The 26490-nt window shown below is 46.9% G+C and overlaps 19 non-coding genes and 12 pseudogenes across 19 annotated transcripts; all 31 read right to left on the reverse strand.

The window, feature by feature from the left end:
- Nucleotides 1-20: 20 nt before the first annotated feature.
- Nucleotides 21-139, reverse strand: LOC142993831 (5S ribosomal RNA; annotated as a pseudogene).
- Nucleotides 140-602: 463 nt separating this feature from the next.
- On the reverse strand, nt 603-720 carry LOC142993794 (5S ribosomal RNA; annotated as a pseudogene).
- Nucleotides 721-965: 245 nt separating this feature from the next.
- On the reverse strand, nt 966-1084 carry LOC142993653 (5S ribosomal RNA). Its single transcript, XR_012961172.1, has one exon. It is a non-coding gene; the product is annotated as a 5S ribosomal RNA (ribosomal RNA).
- Nucleotides 1085-1329: 245 nt separating this feature from the next.
- LOC142993736 (5S ribosomal RNA) lies at nt 1330-1448 on the reverse strand. Its single transcript, XR_012961253.1, has one exon. It is a non-coding gene; the product is annotated as a 5S ribosomal RNA (ribosomal RNA).
- Nucleotides 1449-2558: 1110 nt separating this feature from the next.
- Nucleotides 2559-2677, reverse strand: LOC142993751 (5S ribosomal RNA). Its single transcript, XR_012961268.1, has one exon. It is a non-coding gene; the product is annotated as a 5S ribosomal RNA (ribosomal RNA).
- A 245-nt stretch (nt 2678-2922) lies between these two features.
- Nucleotides 2923-3031, reverse strand: LOC142993835 (5S ribosomal RNA; annotated as a pseudogene).
- A 457-nt stretch (nt 3032-3488) lies between these two features.
- LOC142993777 (5S ribosomal RNA) lies at nt 3489-3607 on the reverse strand (annotated as a pseudogene).
- Nucleotides 3608-3852: 245 nt separating this feature from the next.
- Nucleotides 3853-3971, reverse strand: LOC142993707 (5S ribosomal RNA). Its single transcript, XR_012961224.1, has one exon. It is a non-coding gene; the product is annotated as a 5S ribosomal RNA (ribosomal RNA).
- Nucleotides 3972-4437: 466 nt separating this feature from the next.
- Nucleotides 4438-4556, reverse strand: LOC142993639 (5S ribosomal RNA). The gene has a single exon (XR_012961159.1). It is a non-coding gene; the product is annotated as a 5S ribosomal RNA (ribosomal RNA).
- Nucleotides 4557-4801: 245 nt separating this feature from the next.
- Nucleotides 4802-4920, reverse strand: LOC142993636 (5S ribosomal RNA). The gene has a single exon (XR_012961156.1). It is a non-coding gene; the product is annotated as a 5S ribosomal RNA (ribosomal RNA).
- Nucleotides 4921-5165: 245 nt separating this feature from the next.
- On the reverse strand, nt 5166-5274 carry LOC142993836 (5S ribosomal RNA; annotated as a pseudogene).
- Nucleotides 5275-5719: 445 nt separating this feature from the next.
- LOC142993726 (5S ribosomal RNA) lies at nt 5720-5838 on the reverse strand. Its single transcript, XR_012961243.1, has one exon. It is a non-coding gene; the product is annotated as a 5S ribosomal RNA (ribosomal RNA).
- A 245-nt stretch (nt 5839-6083) lies between these two features.
- Nucleotides 6084-6202, reverse strand: LOC142993705 (5S ribosomal RNA). Its single transcript, XR_012961222.1, has one exon. It is a non-coding gene; the product is annotated as a 5S ribosomal RNA (ribosomal RNA).
- Nucleotides 6203-6659: 457 nt separating this feature from the next.
- On the reverse strand, nt 6660-6778 carry LOC142993660 (5S ribosomal RNA). The gene has a single exon (XR_012961179.1). It is a non-coding gene; the product is annotated as a 5S ribosomal RNA (ribosomal RNA).
- A 3057-nt stretch (nt 6779-9835) lies between these two features.
- Nucleotides 9836-9954, reverse strand: LOC142993727 (5S ribosomal RNA). The gene has a single exon (XR_012961244.1). It is a non-coding gene; the product is annotated as a 5S ribosomal RNA (ribosomal RNA).
- Nucleotides 9955-10393: 439 nt separating this feature from the next.
- On the reverse strand, nt 10394-10512 carry LOC142993721 (5S ribosomal RNA). Its single transcript, XR_012961238.1, has one exon. It is a non-coding gene; the product is annotated as a 5S ribosomal RNA (ribosomal RNA).
- A 445-nt stretch (nt 10513-10957) lies between these two features.
- LOC142993737 (5S ribosomal RNA) lies at nt 10958-11076 on the reverse strand. Its single transcript, XR_012961254.1, has one exon. It is a non-coding gene; the product is annotated as a 5S ribosomal RNA (ribosomal RNA).
- A 463-nt stretch (nt 11077-11539) lies between these two features.
- LOC142993712 (5S ribosomal RNA) lies at nt 11540-11658 on the reverse strand. Its single transcript, XR_012961229.1, has one exon. It is a non-coding gene; the product is annotated as a 5S ribosomal RNA (ribosomal RNA).
- A 245-nt stretch (nt 11659-11903) lies between these two features.
- Nucleotides 11904-12022, reverse strand: LOC142993650 (5S ribosomal RNA). Its single transcript, XR_012961169.1, has one exon. It is a non-coding gene; the product is annotated as a 5S ribosomal RNA (ribosomal RNA).
- Nucleotides 12023-12467: 445 nt separating this feature from the next.
- LOC142993830 (5S ribosomal RNA) lies at nt 12468-12586 on the reverse strand (annotated as a pseudogene).
- A 7320-nt stretch (nt 12587-19906) lies between these two features.
- Nucleotides 19907-20025, reverse strand: LOC142993782 (5S ribosomal RNA; annotated as a pseudogene).
- Nucleotides 20026-20488: 463 nt separating this feature from the next.
- LOC142993866 (5S ribosomal RNA) lies at nt 20489-20607 on the reverse strand. Its single transcript, XR_012961326.1, has one exon. It is a non-coding gene; the product is annotated as a 5S ribosomal RNA (ribosomal RNA).
- A 439-nt stretch (nt 20608-21046) lies between these two features.
- LOC142993818 (5S ribosomal RNA) lies at nt 21047-21165 on the reverse strand (annotated as a pseudogene).
- Nucleotides 21166-21628: 463 nt separating this feature from the next.
- On the reverse strand, nt 21629-21747 carry LOC142993604 (5S ribosomal RNA). The gene has a single exon (XR_012961126.1). It is a non-coding gene; the product is annotated as a 5S ribosomal RNA (ribosomal RNA).
- Nucleotides 21748-21992: 245 nt separating this feature from the next.
- LOC142993621 (5S ribosomal RNA) lies at nt 21993-22111 on the reverse strand. Its single transcript, XR_012961142.1, has one exon. It is a non-coding gene; the product is annotated as a 5S ribosomal RNA (ribosomal RNA).
- A 915-nt stretch (nt 22112-23026) lies between these two features.
- LOC142993659 (5S ribosomal RNA) lies at nt 23027-23145 on the reverse strand. The gene has a single exon (XR_012961178.1). It is a non-coding gene; the product is annotated as a 5S ribosomal RNA (ribosomal RNA).
- A 448-nt stretch (nt 23146-23593) lies between these two features.
- LOC142993823 (5S ribosomal RNA) lies at nt 23594-23702 on the reverse strand (annotated as a pseudogene).
- A 445-nt stretch (nt 23703-24147) lies between these two features.
- LOC142993832 (5S ribosomal RNA) lies at nt 24148-24256 on the reverse strand (annotated as a pseudogene).
- Nucleotides 24257-24722: 466 nt separating this feature from the next.
- Nucleotides 24723-24841, reverse strand: LOC142993643 (5S ribosomal RNA). Its single transcript, XR_012961163.1, has one exon. It is a non-coding gene; the product is annotated as a 5S ribosomal RNA (ribosomal RNA).
- A 245-nt stretch (nt 24842-25086) lies between these two features.
- Nucleotides 25087-25204, reverse strand: LOC142993819 (5S ribosomal RNA; annotated as a pseudogene).
- Nucleotides 25205-25661: 457 nt separating this feature from the next.
- LOC142993820 (5S ribosomal RNA) lies at nt 25662-25780 on the reverse strand (annotated as a pseudogene).
- Nucleotides 25781-26490: the final 710 nt, after the last annotated feature.

The following is a 26490-nucleotide window of genomic DNA, read 5'->3' on the forward strand; positions in this document are numbered from 1 at the left end:
TGCGGCTCAGAGGGCCAAAATGCTTACTGCACCGGGTATTCCCAGGCTGTCTCCCATCCAAGTACTAACCTGGCCCGACGCTGATAAGCTTCCGAGATCAGACGAGATCGGGCGTGTTCAGAGTGGTATGTCCGTAAATGAGGAGAGCAGCCACACAGAGGCTCTTTATAGGTGAGACAGACCCAGTTCAAGTCACCGTGTACACATGACTACACTCAAGTTCATGTATATCACAATTTACATGATGCCTTCATCAGAAACACACATTTCTGGATAATAAAGTCTTACCTAATGAAACTGATAATCATCACATAGAACATACAGAGGGACCACTTACATCTCTGACGCTCACTTTTATCCTCATCATCATCATCATCATCATCATCATCATCGTCACACAGTGGCTCCTGTACTTTACTCCCCATGTGCATTCAATCATCTCATATTATGCCCATGTGCAATACTCATTTTCTGAATGTATGCTTTCATATAAGATAAGATAAGATACAACTTTATTCTCCCGAGGGACATTGGTTGTTGACAAAGGGAGTGAAACATGAGGGAGGAGGACCAGGTGAGGCCTGCTGCTCAGAGGGCCAAAATGCTTACGGCAGCGGGTATTCCCAGGCGGTCTCCCATCCAAGTACTAACCTGGCCGACGCTGCTTAGCTTCCGAGATCAGACGAGATCAGGCGTGTTCAGAGTGGTATGGCCGTAAACGAGGAGAGCAGCCACACAGAGGCTCTTTATAGGTGAGACAGACCCAGTTCAAGTCACCGTGTACGCATGACTACACTCAAGTTCATGTATATCACAATTTACATGATGCCTTCATCAGAAGAACACTAACATTTCAGATAAGATAAGATACAACTTTATTCTCCCGAGGGAAATTGCGTGTTGACAGAGGGAGTGAAACATGAGGGAGGAGGACCAGGTGAGGCCTGCTGCTCAGAGGGCCAAAATGCTTACGGCACCGGGTATTCCCAGGCGGTCTCCCATCCAAGTACTAACCTGGCCCGACGCTGATTAGCTTCCGAGATCAGACGAGACCGGGCGTGTTCAGAGTGGTATGGCCGTAAACGAGGAGAGCAGCCACACAGAGGCTCTTTATAGGTGAGACAGACCCAGTTCAAGTCACCGTGTACACATGACTACACTCAAGTTCATGTATATCACAATTTACATGATGCCTTCATCAGAAGAACACTAACATTTCTGATAAGATAAGATACAACTTTATTCTCCCGAGGGAAATTGCGTGTTCTCAGAGGGAGTGAAACATGAGGGAGGAGGACCAGGTGAGGCCTGCTGCTCAGAGGGCCAAAATGCTTACTGCACCAGGTATTCCCAGGTGGTCTCCCATCCAAGTGCTAACCTGGCCCGACGCTGCTTAGCTTCCGAGATCAGACGAGATCGGGCGTGTTCAGAGTGGTATGGCCGTAAACGAGGAGAGCAGCCACACAGAGGCTCTTTATAGGTGAGACAGACCCAGTTCAAGTCACCGTGTACACATGACTACACTCAAGTTCATGTATATCACAATTTACATGATGCCTTCATCAGAAACACACATTTCTGGATAATGAAGTCTTACCTAATGAAACTGATAATCATCACATAGAACATAAAGAGGGACCACTAACATCTCTGACGCTCACTTTCATCATCATCATCATCATCATCATCATCATCATCATCTTCGTCACACAGTGGCTCGTGTACTTCACTTCTCATGTGCATTCAACCTTCTCATATTATGACCATGTGCAATACTCATTTTCTGAATGTGTGCTTTCATAAAAGCAAAATGTTATTAAATAGTTTGCCAGAACTTTGGAGCAGCACAAGCCAAGAACAAACAAATAGAACAGATCGACTCCCAGGGTCAGATGCAAGTCAACAAGGCTCTTTCAGACCAGTCCATTATGAAATGAGCAAGTAATCAAATTACAAAATCCAATGTACAGTACAGCATTGCTACTGTCATAACTTATAAACATTAGCAAATCAACAGCAGCTCGTGACATTGCCATTACTATTTGTTTCCTATATTCTGTTATGTTAGGTTATTCAGAACCATCGGATTCATTAGTTGCGTTGTCTATTTATTTAAATATTCCACAATCACACAATCACAATCATTGTATATTACCATGTGTTTACACTGTTACGACCATATTGTCTTTGATTTCTTTCCCTTGTTCCTTTTTTTTTTTTTGAGAGTCAACAACCTTTATTTGTCCATATATCAATATAACATGCACGATCTCGTCTGACATAACATAGAACATAAAGAGGGACCACTAACATCTCTGATGCTCACTTTCATCATCATCATCATCATTGTCAAACAGTGGCTCGTGTACTTCACTTCTCATGTGCATTCAATCTTCTCATATTATGCCCATGTGCAATACTCATTTTCTGAATGTATGCTTTCATATAAAGTAAGATAAGATACAACTTTATTCTCCCGAGGGAAATTGCGTGTTGACAGAGGGAGTGCAACATGAGGGAGGAGGACCAGGTGAGGCCTGCTGCTCAGAGGGCCAAAATGCTTACGGCACCGGGTATTCCCAGGCGGTCTCCCATCCAAGTACTAACCTGGCCCGACGCTGCTTAGCTTCCGCGATCAGACGAGATCGGGCATGTTCAGAGTGGTATGGCCGTAAATGAGGAGAGCAGCCACACAGAGGCTCTTTATAGGTGAGACGGACCCAGTTCAAGTCACCGTGTACACATGACTACACTCAAGTTCATGTATATCACGATTTACATGATGCCTTCATCAGAAGAACACTAACATTTCAGAAAAGATAAGATACAACTTTATTCTCCCGAGGGAAATTGCGTGTTGACAGAGGGAGTGAAACATGAGGGAGGAGGACCAGGTGAGGCCTGCTGCTCAGAGGGCCAAAATGCTTACGGCACCGGGTATTCCCAGGCGGTCTCCCATCCAAGTACTAACCTGGCCCGACGCTGCTTAGCATCCGAGATTGTGCGTGTTCAGAGTGGTATGGCCGTAAACGAGGAGAGCAGCCACACAGAGGCTCTTTATAGGTGAGACAGACCCAGTTCAAGTCACCGTGTACACATGACTACACTCAAGTTCATGTATATCACAATTTACATGATGCCTTCATCAGAAACACACATTTCTGGATAATGAAGTCTTACCTAATGTAACTGATAATCATCACATAGAACATAAAGAGGGACCACTAACATCTCTGACCCTCACTTTCATCATCATCATCATCATCATCATCATCATCATCACACAGTGGCTCGTGTACTTCACTTCTCATGTGCATTCAATCTTCTCATATTATGCCCATGTGCAATACTCATTTTCTGAATGTATGCTTTCATATAAGATAAGATAAGATACAACTTTATTCTCCCGAGGGAACTTGCGTGTTCACAGAGTGAGTGAAACATGAGGGAGGAGGACCAGGTGAGGCCTGCTGCTCAGAGGGCCAAAATGCTTACGGCACCTGATATTCCTAGGCGGTCTCTCATCCAAGTACGAACCTGGCCCGACGCTGCTTAGCTTCCGAGATCAGACGAGATCAGGCGTGTTCAGAGTGGTATGGCCGTAAACAAGGAGAGCAGCCACACAGAGGCTCTTTATAGGTGAGACAGACCCAGTTCAAGTCACCGTGTACGCATGACTACACTCAAGTTCATGTATATCACAATTTACATGATGCCTTCATCAGAAGAACACTAACATTTCAGATAAGATAAGATACAACTTTATTCTCCCGAGGGAAATTGCGTGTTGACAGAGGGAGTGAAACATGAGGGAGGAGGACCAGGTGAGGCCTGCTGCTCAGAGGGCCAAAATGCTTACGGCACCGGGTATTCCCAGGCGGTCTCCCATCCAAGTACTAACCTGGCCCGATGCTGATTAGCTTCCGAGATCAGACGAGATCGGGCGTGTTCAGAGTGGTATGGCCGTAAACGAGGAGAGCAGCCACACAGAGGCTCTTTATAGGTGAGACAGACCCAGTTCAAGTCACCGTGTACACATGACTACACTCAAGTTCATGTATATCACAATTTACATGATGCCTTCATCAGAAACACACATTTCTGGATAATGAAGTCTTACCTAATGAAACTGATAATCATCACATAGAACATAAAGAGGGACCACTAACATCTCTGACGCTCACTTTCATCATCATCATCATCATCATCATCATCATCATCATCATCGTCACACAGTGGCTCGTGTACTTCACTCCTCATGTGCATTCAATCATCTCATATTATGCCCATGTGCAATACTCATTTTCAGAATGTATGCTTTCATATAAGATAAGATAAGATACAACTTTATTCTCCCGAGGGACATTGGGTGTTGACAGATGGAGTGAAACATGAGGGAGGAGGACCAGGTGAGGTCTGCTGCTCAGAGGGCCAAAATGCTTACGGCACAGGGTATTCCCAGGCGGTCTCCCATCCAAGTACTAACCTGGCCCGACGCTGCTTAGCTTCCGAGATCAGACGAGATCGGGCGTGTTCAGAGTGGTATGGCCGTAAACGAGGAGAGCAGCCACACAGAGGCTCTTTATAGGTGAGACAGACCCAGTTCAAGTCACCGTGTACACATGACTACACTCAAGTTCATGTATATCACAATTTACATGATGCCTTCATCAGAAGAACACTAACATTTCAGATAAGATAAGATACAACTTTATTCTCCCGAGGGAAATTGCGTGTTCACAGAGGGAGTGAAACATGAGGGAGGAGGACCAGGTGAGGCCTGCTGCTCAGAGGGCCACAATGCTTACTGCACCGGGTATTCCCAGGCGGTCTCCCATCCAAGTACTAACCTGGCCCGACGCTGCTTAGCTTCCGAGATCAGACGAGATCGGGCGTGTTCAGAGTGGTATGGCCGTAAACGAGGAGAGCAGCCACACAGAGGCTCTTTATAGGTGAGACAGACCCAGTTCAAGTCACCGTGTACACATGACTACACTCAAGTTCATGTATATCACAATTTACATGATGCCTTCATCAGAAGAACACTAACATTTCAGATAAGATAAGATACAACTTTATTCTCCAGATGGAAATTGCGTGTTGACAGAGGGAGTGAAACATGAGGGAGGAGGACCAGGTGAGGCCTGCTGCTCAGAGGGCCAAAATGCTTACTGCACCGGGTATTCCCAGGCGGTCTCCCATTCAAGTAGTAACCTGGCCCGACGCTGCTTAGCTTCCGAGATCAGACGTGTTCAGAGTGGTATGGCCGTAAACGAGGAGAGCAGTCACACAGAGGCTCTTTATAGGTGAGACAGACCCAGTTCAAGTCACCGTGTACGCATGACTACACTCAAGTTCATGTATATCACAATTTACATGATGACTTCATCAATAACACACATTTCTGGATAATGAAGTCTTACCTAATGAAACTGATAATCATCACATAGAACATACAGAGGGACCACTTACATGTCTGACGCTCACTTTCATCATCATCATCATCATCGTCACACAGTGGCTCGTGTACTTCACTTCTCATGTGCATTCAATCTTCTCATATTATGCCCATGTGCAATACTCATTTTCTGAATGTATGCTTTCATATAAGATAAGATAAGATACAACTTTATTCTCCCGAGGGAAATTGGGTGTTGACAGAGGAAGTGAAACATGAGGGAGGAGGACCAGGTGAGGCCTGCTGCTCAGAGGGCCAAAATGCTTACGGCACCGGGTATTCCTAGGCGGTCTCCCATCCAAGTATTAACCTGGCCCGACGCTGCTTAGCTTCCGAGATCAGACGAGATCAGGCGTGTTCAGAGTGGTATGGCCGTAAACGAGGAGAGCAGCCACACAGAGGCTCTTTATAGGTGAGACAGACCAAGTTCAAGTAACCGTGTACGCATGACTACACTCAAGTTCATGTATATCACAATTTACATGATGCCTTCATCAGAAGAACACTAACATTTCAGATAAGATAAGATACAACTTTATTCTCCAGAGGGAAATTGCGTGTTGACAGAGGGAGTGAAACATGAGGAAGGAAGACCAGGTGAGGCATGCTGCTCAGAGGGCCAAAATGCTTACGGCATCGGGTATTCCCAGGCGGTCTCCCATCCAAGTACTAACCTGGCCCGACGCTGCTTAGCTTCCGAGATCAGACGAGATCGGGCATGTTCAGAGTGGTATGGCCGTAAACGAGGAGAGCAGCCACACAGAGGCTCTTCATAGGTGAGACGGACCCAGTTCAAGTCACCGTGTACACATGACTACACTCAAGTTCATGTATATCACAATTTACATGATGCCTTCATCAGAAACACACATTTCTGGATAATGAAGTCTTACCTAATGAAACTGATAATCATCATATAGAACATAAAGAGGGACCACTAACATCTCTGACGCTCACTTTCATCATCATCATCATCGTCATCATCATCATCGTCACACAGTGGCTCGTGTACTTCACTTCTCATGTGCATTCAATCTTCTCATATTATGCCCATGTGCAATACTCATTTTCTGAATGTATGCTTTCATATAAGATAAGATAAGATACAACTTTATTCTCCCGAGGGAAATTGCGTGTTGACAGAGGGAGTGAAACATGAGGGAGGAGGACCAGGTGAGGCCTGCTGCTCAGAGGGCCAAAATGCTAACGGCACCGGGTATTCCCAGGCGGTCTCCCATCCAAGTACTAACCTGGCCCGACGCTGATTAGCTTCCGAGATCAGACGAGATCGGGCGTGTTCAGAGTGGTATGGCCGTAAACGAGGAGAGCAGCTACACAGAGCACCACGTTGTCCTTTCCGGCGACGTGTCGGATGTCCGTGGTGTATTCCGATATGAAGGAGAGCTGACGCTGCTGGCGGGCCGACCACGGCTCGGCCACCTTGGACATGCAGAACGTGAGCGGCTTATGATCCACGAATGCCGTAAACTCTCGACCTTCCAGCAGGAACCTGAAATGGCGGACTGCCAACCAGAGGCCGAGGAGCTCTCTGTGAAACGCACTGTACTTGCGCTCCCTGGGGGTCAACTGGCGGCTGAAAAAGGCGAGTGGCTGCCAGGCGCCGTCGACCCATTGCTCGTGCACCGCTCCCACAGCATAATCAGACGCGTCCGTGGTGATAGCGATGGGGGCCTTGTGCGACGGGTGGGCCAGCATGGTGGATTGGCTCAGGGCGGCTTTGGTGGCATCGAACGCGGCATCCCTCTCAGCCGTCCAGTCGACGGCCTGACCGGGGGACTTACCCTTAAGAGCCTCGTATAGCGGGCGCATAGTGTGGGCGGCCCGGCGGATGAACCGGTGATAAAAGGTCACCATCCCCAGAAACTCCCGGAGTGCACGAGCTGTGTGCGGTCTTGGAAAGGCGGACACGGCCTCCACCTTTGCAGGGAGGGGGGCAGCCCCCTCTTTGCTCACCATATGTCCGAGGAATTGGATGGAGGGCAACCCGAACACGCACTTCGCAGGGTTGATAATCAAGCCGTGCTGGTCGAGCCTTTTGAAGAGATCCCGGAGGTGTACTTGGTGCTCTCCCTCCGAGGAGCTGGCAACGAGAATATCGTCTAGGTAAACGAAAATGAACGGCATGTCTCTTAGCGTCGAATCCATCAACCGCTGGAAAGACTGTGCAGCGTTCTTAAGTCCAAACGGCATCCGCAGGAACTCAAACAGTCCGAACGGCGTGACCACCGCCGTTTTGGGGATGTCTGCAGGGTGCACCGGGACTTGGTGGTAGCCCCGCACCAGATCCACTTTGGAGAAAACCAGTTTGCCAGCCAGATGTGCGGAGAAATCCTGGATGTGGGGGACCGGGTAGCGGTCCGGTGTGGTAGCGTCGTTAAGGCGGCGGTAGTCTCCGAACGGACGACAACCGCCATCTGGTTTAGGGACGATGTGGAGGGGTGAGGCCCATGGGCTGTCAGAGCAGTGGATAATGCCCAGGCACTCCATGTTGGCAAACTCTGACCTGGCGACTGCCAGCCTGACAGGATTGAGCCGCCAGGCCCTAGCGTAGACCGGGGGGCCCTTAGTGTCAATGTGGTGTTCAACCCCGTGCTTGATGGTAGTGGCGGAAAAGGTGGGCTTCGTCAGGCTGGGAAACTCACCAAGTAGGCGTTGATATCTGTCCCCCTCAGCAAGAGAGCTGGAGAGTCCGCCGTATGTTGCCTCACCGCGGACACAAGCAAGCGAGGAGAATGTCAATGCGTCTACCAAGCGGCTGTTCTTGACGTCCACTAGTAGTCCATGAGCGCACAGGAAATCCGCACCGAGGATGGGGAAGGAAATGTCGGCCGTAACAAAATCCCACGTAAACTGCCGGCCCTCGAGACACAGGTTCACAGTCTTTGTGCCATAGGTGCGGATAGGGGTGTCGTTAGCAGACGTCAATGGGGGGCCGTAGCCTCCGCTGGCGGTGTCACTCCTCGTGGCCGGCAAAACGCTCCTGTTAGCTCCGGTGTCGCAGAGGAAGTTACGCCTGGAGAGGGTGTCCTTAATGAATAGTAGTCTGCTTGTTGCACCCACGCTCACGGCTACAACTGAACGTGGGCCCTGTCGTTTCCCGCCGGTCCATAGTTGCAAGGGGGCCGGCATCTCTTAGCTTTAGCGCCGAAACGCGCATGGAAGTAGCACATGCCTGAATTTGTGCGGCCGTCAGCAGTCACAGGGTCTCCTGTAGTTAGCATTCCTCTGCTGGGGGGCATGTAGCTGCGCGTCGGGGCTAGCACCTCAGGGGCGAAACGCTGGGTAGCCAGGAAAAAGCGATCAGCCTCCTCGGCGAAAGCTCGTGGCTCCGTGATAGTTGTATTAGTTAAGGCTGTTTGCACGTGTGGCGGCATGTGCCGAAGGAACAGTTCCATGAACAGGAAATTTGGCTCTTCTTTACCTAGCAGGTTCAGCATCATCTCCATGTGCTCTGAGGGCTTACTGTCTCTGAGGCCGTGAATAGCGAACAGGCGTCGGGCTCGTTCCGGCCGTGACAGCTCGAAGGTTTTGAGCAGGAGAGTCTTGAATGCTGCATATTTCTCCAGGGCAGGAAGACAAGTAATACACCCCACTGTCCGGGCCGCTGTAGAGCTCCCCAGTGCGGAGACGACGTGGAAATAGCGTGTGTCGTCATCCGTTATCCCGCGGAGGGCGAATTGAGCTTCCGTCTGTGCGAACCATGCCGCCGCGGACGTCTCCCAAAACTCCGGCAATTTGAGAAAAACGGCCATGTTCAGTCCAGTCTCGGATACTTCGTCGAGACTCGCGTCAGGGTCACCAGTGTAGTGCCGAAGGACGGGAGTCGGAGGCTGCGTATTGAGTTTTAACGTCCACTTTATAGACATGCGGATTCACTCGTCTCGTACAATCAATACAGCAGAACAACAACACCTACGGACCGGAAGTCCTCGCCCTTTTAACCACCGTGGGGAACACACCTACCCACACCATAGTCCGAGGGGGAATTGTGGTATAATCACCACAATATCACAATTTACATGATGCCTTCATCAGAAACACACATTTCTGGATAATGAAGTCTTACCTAATGAAACTGATAATCATCACATAGAACATACAGAGGGACCACTTACATCTCTGACGCTCACTTTCATCATCATCATCGTCAAACAGTGGCTCGTGTACTTCACTTCTCATGTGCATTCAATCATCTCATATTATGCCCATGTGCAAAACTCATTTTCTGAATGTATGCTTTCATATAAGATAAGATAAGATACAACTTTATTCTCCCGAGGGAACTTGCGTGTTCACAGAGTGAGTGAAACATGAGGGAGGAGGACCAGGTGAGGCCTGCTGCTCAGAGGGCCAAAATGCTTACGGCAGCGGGTATTCCCAGGCGGTCTCCCATCCAAGTACTAACCTGGCCCGACGCTGCTTAGCTTCCGAGATCAGACGAGATCAGGCGTGTTCAGAGTGGTATGGCCGTAAACGAGGAGAGCAGCCACACAGAGGCTCTTTATAGGAGAGACAGACCCAGTTCAAGTCACCGTGTACGCATGACTACACTCAAGTTCATGTATATCACAATTTACATGATGCCTTCATCAGAAACACAAATTTCTGGATAATGAAGTCTTACCTAATGAAACTGATAATCATCACATAGAACATACAGAGGGACCACTTACATCTCTGACGCTCACTTTCATCATCATCATCGTCACACAGTGGCTCGTGTACTTCACTTCTCATGTGCATTCAATCTTCTCATATTATGACCATGTGCAATACTCATTTTCTGAATGTATGCTTTCATATATGATAAGATAAGATACAACTTTATTCTCCCGAGGGAAATTGCGTGTTGACAGAGGGAGTGAAACATGAGGGAGGAAGACCAGGTGAGGCCTGCTGCTCAGAGGGCCAAAATGCTTACGGCACCGGGTATTCCCAGGCGGTCTCCCATCCAAGTACTAACCTGGCCTGACGCTGCTTAGCTTCTGAGATCAGACGAGATCGGGCGTGTTCAGAGTGGTATGGCCGTAAACGAGGAGAGCAGCCACACAGAGGCTCTTCATAGGTGAGACAGACCCAGTTCAAGTCACCGTGTACACATGACTACACTCAAGTTCATGTATATCACAATTTACATGATGCCTTCATCAGAAACACACATTTCTGGATAATGAAGTCTTACCTAATGAAACTGATAATCATCACATAGAACATAAAGAGGGACCACTAACATCTCTGACGCTCACTTTCATCATCATCATCATCATCGTCACACAGTGGCTTGTGTACTTCACTTCTCATGTGCATTCAATCTTCTCATATTATGCCCATGTGCAATACTCATTTTCTGAATGTATGCTTTCATATAAGATAAGATAAGATACACCTTTATTCTCCCGAGGGAACTTGCGTGTTCACAGAGTGAGTGAAACATGAGGAAGGAGGACCAGGTGAGGCCTGCTGCTCAGAGGGCCAAAATGCTAACGGCACCGGGTATTCCCAGGCGGTCTCCCATCCAAGTACTAACCTGGCCCCACGCTGCTTAGCTTCTGAGATCAGAAGAGATCGGGCGTGTTCAGAGTGGTATGGCCGTAAACGAGGAGAGCAGCCACACAGAGGCTCTTTATAGGTGAGACAGACCCAGTTCAAGTCACCGTGTACACATGACTACACTCAAGTTCATGTATATCACAATTTACATGATGCCTTCATCAGAAACACACATTTCTGGATAATGAAGTCTTACCTAATGAAACTGATAATCATCACATAGAACATAAAGAGGGACCACTAACATCTCTGACGCTCACTTTCATCATCATTATCATCATCATCATCATCATCATCATCGTCACACAGTGGCTCGTGTACTTCACTCCTCATGTGCATTCAATCATCTCATATTATGCCCATGTGCAATACTCATTTTCTGAATGTATGCTTTCATATAAGATAAGATAAGATACAACTTTATTCTCCCGAGGGACATTGGGTGTTGACAGAGGGAGTGAAACACGAGGGAGGAGGACCAGGTGAGGCCTGCTGCTCAGAGGGCCAAAATGCTTACGGCACCGGGTATTCCCAGGCGGTCTCCCATCCAAGTACTAACCTGGCCCGACGCTGCTTAGCTTCCGAGATCAGACGAGATCAGGCGTGTTCAGAGTGGTATGGCCGTAAACGAGGAGAACAGCCACACAGAGGCTCTTTATAGGTGAGACAGACCCAGTTCAAGTCACCGTGTACACATGACTACACTCAAGTTCATGTATATCACAATTTACATGATGCCTTCATCAGAAGAACACTAACATTTCAGATAAGATAAGATACAACTTTATTCTCCCGAGGGAAATTGCGTGTTCACAGAGGGAGTGAAAGATGAGGGAGGAGGACCAGGTGAGGCCTGCTGCTCAGAGGGCCAAAATGCTTACTGCACCGGGTATTCCCAGGCGGTCTCCCATCCAAGTACTCACCTGGCCCGACGCTGCTTAGCTTCCGAGATCAGACGAGATCGGGTGTGTTCAGAGTGGTATGGCCGTAAACGAGGAGAGCAGCCACCAAGAGGCTCTTTATAGGTGAGACAGACCCAGTTCAAGTCACCGTGTACACTTGACTACACTCAAGTTCATGTATATCACAATTTACATGATGCCTTCATCAGAAACACACATTTCTGGATAATGAAGTCTTACCTAATGAAACTGATAATCATCACATAGAACATACAGAGGGACCACTTACATCTCTGACGCTCACTTTCATCCTCATCATCATCATTGTCACACAGTGGCTCGTGTTCTTCACTTCTCATGTGCATTCAATCTTCTCATATTATGACCATGTGCAATACTCATTTTCTGAATGTATGCTTTCATATAAGATAAGATAAGATACAACTTTATTCTCCCGAGGGAAATTGCGTGTTTACAGAGGGAGTGAAACATGAGGAAGGAGGACCAGGTGAGGCCTGCTGCTCAGAGGGCCAAAATGCTAACGGCACCGGGTATTCCCAGGCTGTCTCCCATCCAAGTACTAACCTGGCCGGACGCTGCTTAGCTTCTGAGATCAGAAGAGATCGGGCGTGTTCAGAGTGGTATGGCCGTAAAGGAGGAGAGGAGCCACACAGAGGCTCTTTATAGGTGAGACAGACCCAGTTCAAGTCACCGTGTACACATGACTACACTCAAGTTCATGTATATCACAATTTACATGATGCCTTTGTGACATACCCCCCATTTAGTCTTTTCTTTGGTCCCTTTTCCATTAAGTTGTGGCCTTTTATTTTCTTTTGTTACGATGTTGTTGCATGTTTTGGCCAGAAGTGGCGCTGTAGTACTGGGATATAATGCAGTTGCATAACGGTGAAAGAGAGAAGAAGTAGCCACTGAGAACGGAAGGCGGGAGATGTAAATGGTGAAGTGAGCTGTATTGTGGAAACTTTGGATTAAACGAAAAACTTTTCCCAGCACGCCGTTGAGAGTATTACTTTCTTCAAGTGTGCAAAAAAATTGGCGCCCGAACAGGGACTCAACGTGATACAAAAAAGAAGTCTGAAGAAAAAAAAAAAGAACGAACGTTGGAACACGCAAAATGGAGCTGGAGCAGTTACAGGATCAGCTAACGGAGCTACTGTGTCGGCTAAACGTGGAACAGCTTAAAGAAGTGTGTATCCGAGCTAAAGTTTCATCAGACAAGGAGAAGAAACACACGTTGATCCGAGCAATTAATGAGTCAGTAGAGAATGCTTTTGAAGTGGAGGAACAAGATGTAGCAGAGACATTTGGGCAAGAGTTGTTAGCTACAGCTAAGCGATTGAGAGAAAACGCGCCCAAACCAGAGAGGTATGATAAAAATGAAGAGGAGCTACAAAAGCTACAAAAACAGTATGCTGAAATGCAGTTGACATTCCAGACGTCGACCAAAATGCTCGAGGAGGAAATGAGTCGGCTTCGGGAAAAAATGAACAGGACGGCTAGCCCGCCAGAACTCCCATTCTCCAGAGCCCCTGAAGTGGTTATCAGACGCGAGTTTCGGATTAATGGCCAGATAGGTGAATTGGGGCAGAAAGACAAGTTATCATACACTAACCTCATGTACCAAATAGACTCGTAAAGGCCACAGTGATGTAGAAATTGTTGAAGCCGTAGTAAAAGCTGCTACACCAGGGCTCAGTTTACGTGATATGCTGGAAGCCAAAAATAATTTGACACTCGTGCAGTTGAAGACGATTCTTAAAGCCCATTTCAAAGAAAACAACACTACAGATATGTTCCACAGACTCATTAACATAACTCAAGATGCAAAAGAATCCCCTCAGAATTTTCTTTTTCGTGCAGTTGAACTCAAAGAGAGGCTACTGGCGGCTGCAGAAGATGCCAGCTCAGATGTACAGTATAGCCCAGACCTCATTCAGAAGAAGTTTCTTAGGTCAGTCAGTACAGGACTACTGAGTGATAATGTTAAAATGCAGCTGAAACCTCACCTAGATGATCTAGGAGTGACTGACGAGATATTGATAGAGAAAATGAATGATGCTGCTGCTGTTGATTGGGAGACACAGCAGAAATTGAAGAAAAGTATCCCAAATAAGCCAGCCAGAATAAATGAGCTAAAAACAGAAACAACTACTTACCAGCTGTATAGTGACAGGGAAACAGACAATGACCAGCCATCTGAACACAGCACTTCAGTCAAGGCCAGTGTTAAAAGTCAGAAGATAAAAACTCCAAAAAGCTCTTCAGAAACTGAACTGATGGATGCAGTGAAACAGCTGAGAGAGGAAGTGGCTGAGCTGAGGAAGAATGTTCAGTACTCAGCACGACCATCTCACCAGTTCCAAAACAGAGGGTAGAGGGCATGCAGAGGATGTCAAGACCGGGGTGAAGAGGAACAGTGTGACCACTGCTTCAAATGTGGCCTGAGTGGACACCTCTCAAGAGGATGCAGAGGCCAAAGGAACTCAAGAGGCAACACTGATTCAGCTAATATCAAAGGACAGACTGTAGAATGTACCTCCCCTGACACTCAAGAACAGCATAGCAGGTCACTCAACACCCCTACTATTCTTAGAGAAAGCATTGTACAATTAGAAGAGAGACTGCGAGCAGAAAGGTGTTCCCCAGGTGGAAGATTGGCAGGTTCTGCTTATATTAGCCACATCTCCCCTCGTCACCATTCACAGCTGCTGAGACTTATTGGAAAGAAGTGCATGGTGAGTTGCTACCTAGATGGGGTGAAGACTCAAGCCTTATGGGACACTGGATCGCAAGTCTGCCTTATCAATGAGACCCGGAGGAAGAACTGCATCCCAGAGGTGAAGGTACGGAGCACTGAAGAACTCCTCGGCCCTGGTCCTTTTGTGGGGAAAGCTGTCAACCAGACCGACATCCCTTTCCTAGGCTGGGTGGAGGTCACGTTCCACCTAGACCCATCACATGCTCCAGAGTTCACGCTTCAGGTGCCCATGCTCGTGACAGGTGAGAAAGGAGCAGCAGAAGAGCCAATCGTTGGTTACAATGTAATTGAACTGTTGTTAAAGAATGGTGTGGAGGGTCCACATGAAGTAATAACACAGGCTGTGAGCACAGCTTTCTCTTTTAGCTGTAAAAAGACTGAAATGTTAGTGAAAATTATTCAAAACAGTGACCCTGAGTGCAGTGACGGCCTAGTGAGAGTGGGTAGGCAGAAGGAAGTGATCCCAGCAGGTCAGGTGAGAACTATAAAATGTGCTGTGAGAACAGGTCCTCTACTGTCCAGTCAAGAAGCCCTTTTTCTGCCTGATGAACATGCCCCCTGGCCAGATGGCCTGAGAATGTCAGAGAGCATGATGACTCTTAGCGAAGGGACATATTCTCGCATAGCACTGCCCATCACCAATAACACCTGTCATGATGTCACCCTGAGCCCACGCACAGTGTTGGGGCAGGTTCAACTGGTCAAAGCTGTCTATCCAGTGGACGCCAAGCCAGTCACTCCCCGACCAGCTTCTCCAGTCGAACGTCCAGAGGTCAGCAGGGAGGATGAGCCTGAGCCTGATGGAAGGACAGCGGTGGACGAGGAAAGGTGGGACCCACCAATCACACTGATTCACCTCCCCCTTGCTCAGCAGCGACAAGTGAAGCAGATGTTGAGGGAGGAATGCAGAGCGTTCGCCAGAGACGATGATGATGTGGGATACATCCCTTCCCTACAACTGAAAATCAGACTCACAGATACAACACCGGTAAGACGTACCTATGTGTCTGTGCCTAAGCCACTTCACAAAGAAGTAAAACAGTACTTAGAAGACTTGTTAAATAGGGGCTGGATCCAAAAATCTAGGTCACATTACTCATCTCCCATTGTCTGTGTGCGGAAAAAAGATGGGAACCTCCGTCTGTGCTGTGACTACAGAGAACTCAACCGTAAGTCTCTGCCAGATCGCCACCCTATTCCCCGCATTCAAGATATGCTAGATAGTTTACATGGGAGTGCATGGTTTTCAGTGTTAGATCAAGGCAAGGCCTACCATCAGGGGTTCGTGGAAGAAAGTAGTAGACCACTCACAGCTTTTATAACACCCTGGGGCCTATATGAGTGGATCCGAATCCCTTTTGGCTTGTCTACAGCACCCTCCGAATTCCAGCGCAGCATGGAGGAGTGTCTATCTGGACTCAGAGATGAAATTTGCGAGCCATATCTAGACGATAATCTGGTTCATAGCCAAACATTTGATAATCACCTGAAAGATGTGAGAAAAGTGCTTCAGCGCTACCAACAGCACGGGGTGAAATTGACTGCAAAGAAATGTGAGCTCTTTAAGAACCAGGTCAGATTTCTGGGAAAGATCGTATCGAAGGAAGGCTACACAATGGATCCTGCAGAAGTAGCCCCAGTGCAAGAGATGAAGCAGAGGAAGCCAGCGACAGTGGGTGAGGTGCGGAAAGTGCTAGGATTCATCTCATACTACCGAGCCTATATCCCAAACTTCTCTCGCATAGCTAAGCCTCTCTATGCACTGCTGTGCGCTGAGATACCAGGCAGTGAGACCCCTAAAGGCACAAAGAAGCAGAAGGCTGGGGTGAGAAAGACAAAGCAAAGCCAGGTACCCTCACATCAACGTATCAGGTGGACAGAAGAACACAGTACAGTTCTCAGTCAGCTGATAGATTACCTCTCCAGTCCTCCTGTGCTGGGCTACCCAAACTTTGAAGAACCGTTCATTATGCATTGTGATGTGTCCCAGGATGGACTTGGAGCGGTGCTCTATCAAAAACAGGAGGGAAGGTTAAAGGTCATTGCGTATGGCTCCCGCACACTCTCTGCTCCAGAGAAGAATTACCATCTACATTCTGGTAAGCTAGAGTTTTTAGCAATGAAATGGGCTATATGCGAGAGGTTTAGGGATTATTTGTATTACACTCCATCGTTTGTAGTATATACAGATAATAACCCTCTGACATATGTGCTGACAACAGCTAAATTGAATGCCACGTTGCTGAGATGGGTGGCTGAATTGGCAGACTTCAATTAAGTACAGGCCAGGGAAGTCTAACTCTGACGCAGACGGGCTATCGAGAATGCCCCTTGACATAGAGAAGTATATGCTAACCTGTTCACAAAAGATACAGTCTGAGATCTTGGCCAGTGTCTCCAAAGGGTTGTCAGTTCACCAGGTGGAGAGAGAGCCGTTGCTGTGTCCAGTGACCATCACCACAGCCATCGCAGAGCTGAGCAGTGAGCCGCGGATGAACGCAGCAAAGCAGATCGCCCCTCAAGCACTGAGAGCCGCTCAAGACGAGGATCTACTGCTGAAGCAGGTGAAACAGCAGGTCGCACAACAGCAGTGGCCGAGGGTGAAAGACACTCACAGTGAGTTGGCAGTGTTTGCAAGGGAGAAAGCGAAGTTGGTGATTGATGCTGAGGATGTTCTCCGGCGACAGACAGCAACACGCACACAACTGGTTGTGCCTCCAAAGTTCCGTCCCCTCATCCTGAGAGAGCTGCATGAAGAGATGGGACACTTGGGCGTTGAACGGACACTCCATCTGATCCGTGAGCGTTTCTTTTGGCCTCATATGCAGAGAGACGTTGAGCATCACATCAACAAGGTCTGTAGCTGTGTGAAACGGAAAAGACCACAGAAAGCAGTAAGAGCACCACTTACCAGTATTGTGACAACATACCCCTTTGAGCTGGTCTCAATTGACTTCATGCACCTAGAGAAGTGTAAAGGAGGATATGAGTACATTCTGGTGGTCATGGACCATTTTACACGATTCGCTCAGGCGTATGCATGTACTAACAACAGTGCTCGAACTGCAGCTGAGAAGATATTCGGTGACTTTGTCCTCAAATTCGGCTTCCCCACGAAATTACACCATGATCAGGGTAGAGAATTTGAGAATAAGTTGTTTGCAGAGCTCCAAAAATACTCTGGCATCCAAGGTTCTCGCACCACCCCGTACCACCCCCAGGGAAACGGTCAAGTGGAACGCTTCAACCGCACCCTGCTGGCCATGTTGCGTAACCTAGATGACCAAGCTAAAGCAGATTGGAAGAATTCTCTTGCCAAAGTAATACACGCCTACAATTGCACGCGCAATGAGTCCACTGGATACGCACCATATTACCTGCTCTTTGGTCGTAACCCCAGATTGCCTATTGACATCATGTTCAGTATCCCCCACAGTGATGGCAGTGCATCTCATGATGACTATGCCAAGAAATGGAAACAGAGGATGGAGGAGGCGTACCAGTTAGCCTCCAAGGCTGCGAAGGCAAGCGGAGAGAGGGGGAAAAACCTGTATGACCGGAAGGTTCAAGGTGCAGAGCTGTATCCTGGCTGCAGAGTTCTCATTAGGAACTTGACTGAAAGAGGTGGACCCGGAAAACTCAGGTCATTCTGGGAAGACAAAGTCCATGTAGTGGTCAAGAGAAAACACCCAGAAAGTCCAGTTTATGAAGTACAACCAGAGGATGGCCAGGGCCGCACCAGAGTGCTTCATCGAAATCTGCTGCTCCCGTGTGACTTCCTGCCAGTTGAGTCACACAAGCCTGAAAAGAAAAGAGGTGAGAGACCACACAAAGAGAAAAAGACACCGACAAAACAGAATGCAGAACCCGAGTGTTCATCTGACTCTGAAGAGGATGACTGGCGATGCATGTCCAGATGGCCCCAAGGAGACTCCGCAGCACAAACCAGAAGGAACCTCAGACCAGAGGCTACAGAGTTTCAGCCACGGGCTGCAACACCAGCACCTGAGGGAGACGATGTGATGGGAGAACAGACCCTGTGGACATCAGACACGGACAGAGAGCAAGAAGAACAGATCGGGACTGGACTGGAAAATGAAGTGACTGTGACAGCAGGCCTGAGTGAGGATATAGAAGAGGCTGAGCTGGAGACCGCAAGCAATGAGGGAGAAGAGTATCCATCATCTTCACCACCTGCGAGACGATATCCTTTCAGAAATAGACCTGCACCCAAAACACTCGCATATGATAGGTTGGGGCAGCCCACAGTTAATTGAATTAAAGTTATGAGATTATATGATGCACTTTAAAGTTGTAAGTTCAAGCCATCCAGTTTTAAGATGAATACAATTTGTTAGTTCATGTCAAAGTCATATGATGGATGGAAAATGTTAATGTGTTGTTTAAAAGAAACTAACTAACTGACTAACTGTAAAGAGACTCTTATAACGAAATGATATGAAGAAAAGAGTTATTAGAATATATGAAGTGTGAGATTCTATGTGATTTCGCTACAGGTCAAAGATCACGCCTATTCCAGTCAAGACAAGCTGCCCGTGAACACAGCGGAGTAAATAGATAGTTGTCATAGTGCACAATGACTTCCTCTGTTTAACACATGACATTAAGGGGAGATAAGTGTGATGTGAAATCTGTCATTAGATATGTGTCTTGAATAATGGACTCTAACCTGGAAGTGATCAAATTGTCTTAAACAGGATGAACTGAGACGGGAAATGTCGGGACGACATTTAGTTAAGCAGGGGAGAGTGTGACATACCCCCCATTTAGTCTTTTCTTTGGTCCCTTTTCCATTAAGTTGTGGCCTTTTATTTTCTTTTGTTACGATGTTGTTGCATGTTTTGGCCAGAAGTGGCGCTGTAGTACTGGGATATAATGCAGTTGCATAACGGTGAGAGAGAGAAGAAGTAGCCACTGAGAACGGAAGGCAGAGGATGTAAATGGTGAAGTGAGCTGTATTGTGGAAACTTTGGATTAAACGAAAAACTTTTCCCAGCACGCCGTTGAGAGTATTACTTTCTTCAAGTGTGCAACACCTTCATCAGAAGAACACTAACATTTCAGAAAAGATAAGATACAACTTTATTCTCCCGAGAGAAATTGCGTGTTGACAGAGGGAGTGAAACATGAGGGAGGAGGACCAGGTGAGGCCTGCTGCTCAGAGGGCCAAAATGCTTACGGCACCGGGTATTCCCAGGCGGTCTCCCATCCAAGTACTTACCTGGCCCGACGCTGATTAGCTTCCGAGATCAGACGAGATCGGGCGTGTTCAGAGTGTTATGGACGTAAACGAGGAGAGCAGCCACACAGAGGCTCTTTATAGGTGAGACAGACCCAGTTCATGTCACCGTGTACACATGACTACACTCAAGTTCATGTATATCACAATTTACATGATGCCTTCATCAGAAACACACATTTCTGGATAATGAAGTCTTACCTAATGAAACTGATGATCATCACATAGAACATAAAGAGGGACCACTAACATCTCTGACGCTCACTTTCATCATCATCATCTTCATCATCATCATCATCATCATCGTCACACAGTGGCTCGTGTACTTCACTTCTCATGTGCATTCAATCTTCTCATATTATGCCCATGTGCAATACTCATTTTCTGAATGTATGCTTTCATATAAGATAAGATAAGATACAACTTTATTCTCCCGAGGGACATTGGGTGTTGACAGAGGGAGTGAAACATGAGGGAGGAGGACCAGGTGAGGCCTGCTGCTCAGAGGGCCAAAATGCTTACGGCACCGGGTATTCCCAAGCGGTCTCCCATCCAAGTACTAAACTGGCCCGACGCTGCTTAGCTTCCGAGATCAGACGAGATCGGGCGTGTTCAGAGTGGTATGGCCGTAAACAAGGAGAGCAGCCACACAGAGGCTCTTTATAGGTGAGACAGACCCAGTTCAAGTCACCGTGTACACATGACTACACTCAAGTTCATGTATATCACAATTTACATGATGCCTTCATCAGAAACACACATTTCTGGATAATGAAGTCTTACCTAATGAAACTGATAATCATCACATAGAACATAAAGAGGGACCACTAACATCTCTGACGCTCACCTTCATCATCATCATCGTCACACAGTGGCTCGTGTACTTCACTTCTCATGTGCATTCAATCTTCTCATATTATGACCATATGCAATACTCATTTTCTGAATGTATGCTTTCATATACGATAAGATAAGATACAACTTTATTCTCCCGAGGGAAATTGCGTGTTGACAGAGGGAGTGAAACATGAGGGAGGAGGACCAGGTGGGGCCTTCTGCTCAGAGGGCCAAAATGCTTACGCCACCGGGTATTCCCAGGCGATTTCCCATCCAAGTACTAACCTGGCCCGACGCTGCTTAGCTTCTGAGATCAGACGAGATCGGGCATGTTCAGAGTGGTATGGCCGAAAAAGAGGAGAACAGCCACACAGAGGCTCTTCATAGGTGAGACAGACCCAGTTCAAGTCACCGTGTACACATGACTACACTCAAGTTCATGTATATCACAATTTACATGATGCCTTAATCAGAAACACACATTTCTGGATAATGAAGTCTTACCTAATGAAACTGATAATCATCACATAGAACATAAAGAGGGACCAGTAACATCTCTGATGCTCACTTTCATCATCATCATCATCATCATCATCATCATCATCATCGTCACACAGTGGCTCGTGTACTTCACTCCTCATGTGCATTCAATCATCTCTTATTATGCCCATGTGCAATACTCATTTTCAGAATGTATGCTTTCATATAAGATAAGATAAGATACAACTTTATTCTCCCGAGGGACATTGGGTGTTGACAGATGGAGTGAAACATGAGGGAGGAGGACCAGGTGAGGTCTGCTGCTCAGAGGGCCAAAATGCTTACGGCACCGGGTATTCCCAGGCGGTCTCCCATCTAAGTACTAACCTGGCCCGACGCTGCTTAGCTTCCGAGATCAGACGAGATCAGGCGTGTTCAGAGTGGTATGGCCGTAAACGAGGAGAGCAGCCACACAGAGGCTCTTTATAGGTGAGACAGACCCAGTTCAAGTCACCGTGTACACATGACTACACTCAAGTTCATGTATATCACAATTTACATGATGCCTTCATCAGAAGAACACTAACATTTCAGATAAGATAAGATACAACTTTATTCTCCCGAGGGAAATTGCGTGTTCACAGAGGGAGTGAAACATGAGGGAGGAGGACCAGGTGAGGCCTGCTGCTCAGAGGGCCAAAATGCTTACTGCACCGGGTATTCCCAGGCGGTCTCCCATCCAAGTACTAACCTGGCCCAACGCTGCTTAGCTTCTGAGATCAGACGAGATCAGGCGTGTTCAGAGTGGTATGGCCGTAAACGAGGAGAGCAGCCACACAGAGGCTCTTTATAGGTGAGACAGACCCAGTTCAAGTCACCGTGTACACATGACTACACTCAAGTTCATGTATATCACAATTTACATGATGCCTTCATCAGAAACACACATTTCTGGATAATGAAGTCTTACCTAATGAAACTGATAATCATCACATAGAACGTACAGAGGGACCACTAACACTTCTGACGCTCACTTTCATCCTCATCATCATCATCATTGTCACACAGTGGCTCGTGTACTTCACTTCTCATGTGCATTCAATCTTCTCATATTATGCCCATGTGTAATACTCATTTTCTGAATGTATGCTTTCATATAAGATAAGATAAGATACAACTTTATTCTCCCGAGGGAAATTGGGTGTTGACAGAGGGAGTGAAACATGAGGGAGGAGGACCAGGTGAGGCCTGCTGCTCAGAGGGACAAAATGTTTACGGCACCGGGTATTCCTAGGCGGTCTCCCATCCAAGTACTAACCTGGCCCGACGCTGCTTAGCTTCTGAGATCAGACGCTGTGTACGCATGAACACACTCAAGTTCATGTATATCACAAGTTACATGATGCCTTCATCAGAAACACACATTTCTGGATAATGAAGTATAACCCAATGAAACTGATAATCATCACATAGAACATAAAGAGGGACCACTAACATCTCTGACGCTCACTTTCATAATCATCATCGTCACACAGAGGCTCGTGTACTTCACTTCTCATGTGCATTCAATCTCCTCATATTATGACCATGTACAATACTCATTTTCTGAATGTATGCTTTCATATAAGATAAGATAAGAAACAACTTTATTCTCCCGAGGGACATTGGGTGTTGACAGAGGGAGTGAAACATGAGGGAGGAGGACCAGGTGAGGCCTGCTGCTCAGAGGGCCAAAATGCTAACGGCACCGGGTATTCCCAGGCAGTCTCCCATCCAAGTACTAACCTGGCCCGACGCTGCTTAGCTTCCGAGATCAGACGAGATCGGGCGTGTTCAGAGTGGTATGGCCGTAAACGAGGAGAGCAGCCACACAGAGGCTCTTTATAGGTGAGACAGACCCAGTTCAAGTCACCGTGTACACATGACTACACTCAAGTTCATGTATATCACAATTTACATGATGCCTTCATCAGAAACACACATTTCTGGATAATGAAGTCTTACCTAATGAAACTGATAATCATCACATAGAACATACAGAGGGACCACTAACATCTCTGACGCTCACTTTCATCCTCATCATCATCATCATTGTCACACAGTGGCTCGTGTACTTCACTTCTCATGTGCATTCAATCTTCTCATATTATGCACATGTGCAATACTCATTTTCTGAATGTATGCTTTCATATAAGATAAGATAAGATACAACTTTATTCTCCCGAGGGAAATTGCGTGTTGACAGAGGGAGTGAAACATGAGGGAGGAGGACCAGGTGAGGCCTGCTGCTCAGAGGGCCAAAATGCTTACGGCACCGGGTATTCCCAGGCGGTCTCCCATTCAAGTACTAACCTGGCCCGACGCTGCTTAGCTTCCGAGATCAGACGTGTTCAGAGTGGTATGGCCGTAAACAAGGAGAGCACCCACACACAGGCTCTTTATAGGTGAGACAGACCCAGTTCAAGTCACCGTGTACACATGACTACACTCAAGTTCATGTATATCACAATTTACATGATGCCTTCATCAGAAACACACATTTCTGGATAATGAAGTCTTACCTAATGAAACTGATAATCATCACATAGAACATACAGAGGGACCACTTACATGTCTGACGCTCACTTTCATCATCATCATCATCATCGTCACACAGTGGCTCGTGTACTTCACTTCTCATGTGCATTCAATCTTCTCATATTATGCACATGTGCAATACTCATTTTCTGAATGTATGCTTTCATATAAGATAAGATAAGATACAACTTTATTCTCCCGAGGGAAATTGCGTGTTGACAGAGGGAGTGAAACATGAGGGAGGAGGACCAGGTGAGGCCTGCTGCTCAGAGGGCCAAAATGCTTACGGCACCGGGTATTCCCAGGCGGTCTCCCATCTAAGTACTAACCTGGCCCGACGCTGATAAGCTTCCGAGATCAGGCGTGTTCAGAGTGGTATGGCCGTAAACGAGGAGAGCAGCCACACAGAGGCTCTTTATAGGTGAGACAGACCCAGTTCAAGTCACCGTGTACACATGACTACACTCAAGTTCATGTATATCACAATTTACATGATGCCTTCATCAGAAGAACACATTTCTGGATAATGAGGTCTCACCAAATGAAACTGATAAGCATCACATAGAACATAAAGAGGGACCACTAACATCTCTGACGCTCACTTTCATCATCATCATCATCATCATCATCATCATCATCATCATCGTCACACAGTGGCTCTTGTACTTCACTCCTCATGTGCATTCAATCATCTCATATTATGCCCATGTGCAATACTCATTTTCTGAATGTATGCTTTCATATAAGATAAGATAAGATACCACTTTATTCTCCCGAGGGACATTGGGTGTTGACAGAGGGAGTGAAACATGAGGGAGGAGGACCAGGTGAGGCCTGCTGCTCAGAGGGCCAAAATGCTTACGGCACCAGGTATTCCCAGGCGGTCTCCCATCCAAGTACTAACCTGGCCCAACACTGCTTAGCTTCCGAGATCAGACGAGATCAGGCGTGTTCAGAGTGGCATGGCCGTAAACGAGAAGAGCAGCCCCACAGAGGCTCTTTATAGGTGAGACAGACCCAGTTCAAGTCACCGTGTACGCATGACTACACTCAAGTTCATGTATATCACAATTTACATGATGCCTTCATCAGAAGAACACTAACATTTCAGATAAGATAAGATACAACTTTATTCTCCCGAGGGAAATTGCGTGTTGACAGAGTGAGTGAAACATGAGGGAGGAGGACCAGGTGAGGCCTGCTGCTCAGAGGGCCAAAATGCTTACGGCACCGGGTTTTCCCAGGCGGTCTCCCATCCAAGTACTAACCTGGCCCGACGCTGATTAGCTTCCGAGATCAGACAAAACGGGTGTGTTCAGAGTGGTATGGCTGTAAACGAGGAGAGCAGCCACACAGAGGCTCTTTATAGGTGAGACAGACCCAGTTCAAGTCACCGTGTACACATGACTACACTCAAGTTCATGTATATCACAATTTACATGATGCCTTCATCAGAAACATACATTTCTGGATAATGAAGTCTTACCTAATGAAACTGATAATCATCACATAGAACATAAAGAGGGACCACTAACATCTCTGACGCTCACTTTCATCATCATCATCATCATCATCATCATCATCGTCACACAGTGGCTCGTGTACTTCACTTCTGATGTGCATTCAATCTTCTCATATTATGCCCATGTGCAATACTCATTTTCTGAATGTATGCTTTCATATAAGATAAGATAAGATACAACTTTATTCTCCCGAGGGAAATTGCGTGTTTACAGAGGGAGTGAAAAATGAGGAAGGAGGACCAGGTGAGGCCTGCTGCTCAGAGGGCCAAAATGCTAACGGCACCGGGTATTCCCAGGCAGTCTCCCATCCAAGTACTAACCTGGCCGGACGCTGCTTAGCTTCTGAAGTCAGAAGAGATCGGGCGTGTTCAGAGTGGTATGGCCGTAAACGAGGAGCGCAACCACACAGAGGCTCTTTATAGGTGAGACAGACCCAGTTCAAGTACATGTACTACACTCAAGTTCATGTATATCACAATTTACATGATGCCTTCATCAGAAGAACACAGAAGCCTCTATCTCCTTCCTTTTCACAGATATGGGCTTTTCAAGTTTTCTCTAGTTTCAAGAATCGATGACCCGTGGGTCAACATTTTTAGAAAATTTTCAATATTCCCCAATTTGCCCCAAATTTACACAAATTGATGGCATTTCTGTCTGGATGCTGCGTCTGAAATTTTAGCTCTCTATCTCCTTCCTTGTCACAGATATGGGCTTTTAAAGTTTTCTCCAGTTTCAAAAATCGATGACCCGGGGGTCAACTTTTTTCCCAAATTTTCAATATTCCCCAATTTGCCCCAAATTTACACACATTGATGGCATTTCTGCGTGGATGCTGCGTCTGAAATTTTAGCTCTCTATCTCCTTCCTTGTCACAGACATGGGCTTTTCAAGTTTTCTCTAGTTACAAGAATCGATGACCCGCGGGTCAACATTTTTAGAAAATTTTCAATATTCCCAATTTGTCCCAAATTTACACAAATTGATGGCATTTCTGCCTGGATGCTGCGTCTGAAATTGTAGCTCTCTATCTCCTTCCTTGTCACAGATATGGGCTTTTTAAGTTTTCTCTAGTTTCAAGAATCGATGACCCGCGGGTC

The sequence above is a fragment of the Genypterus blacodes genome, unplaced genomic scaffold (genome assembly GCF_046128005.1).
Source record: "Genypterus blacodes isolate CSIRO-AG114 ecotype Tasmania unplaced genomic scaffold, CSIRO-AGI_Gbla_v1 ptg000028l_1, whole genome shotgun sequence".
In the NCBI taxonomy this organism is placed as follows: domain Eukaryota; kingdom Metazoa; phylum Chordata; class Actinopteri; order Ophidiiformes; family Ophidiidae; genus Genypterus; species Genypterus blacodes.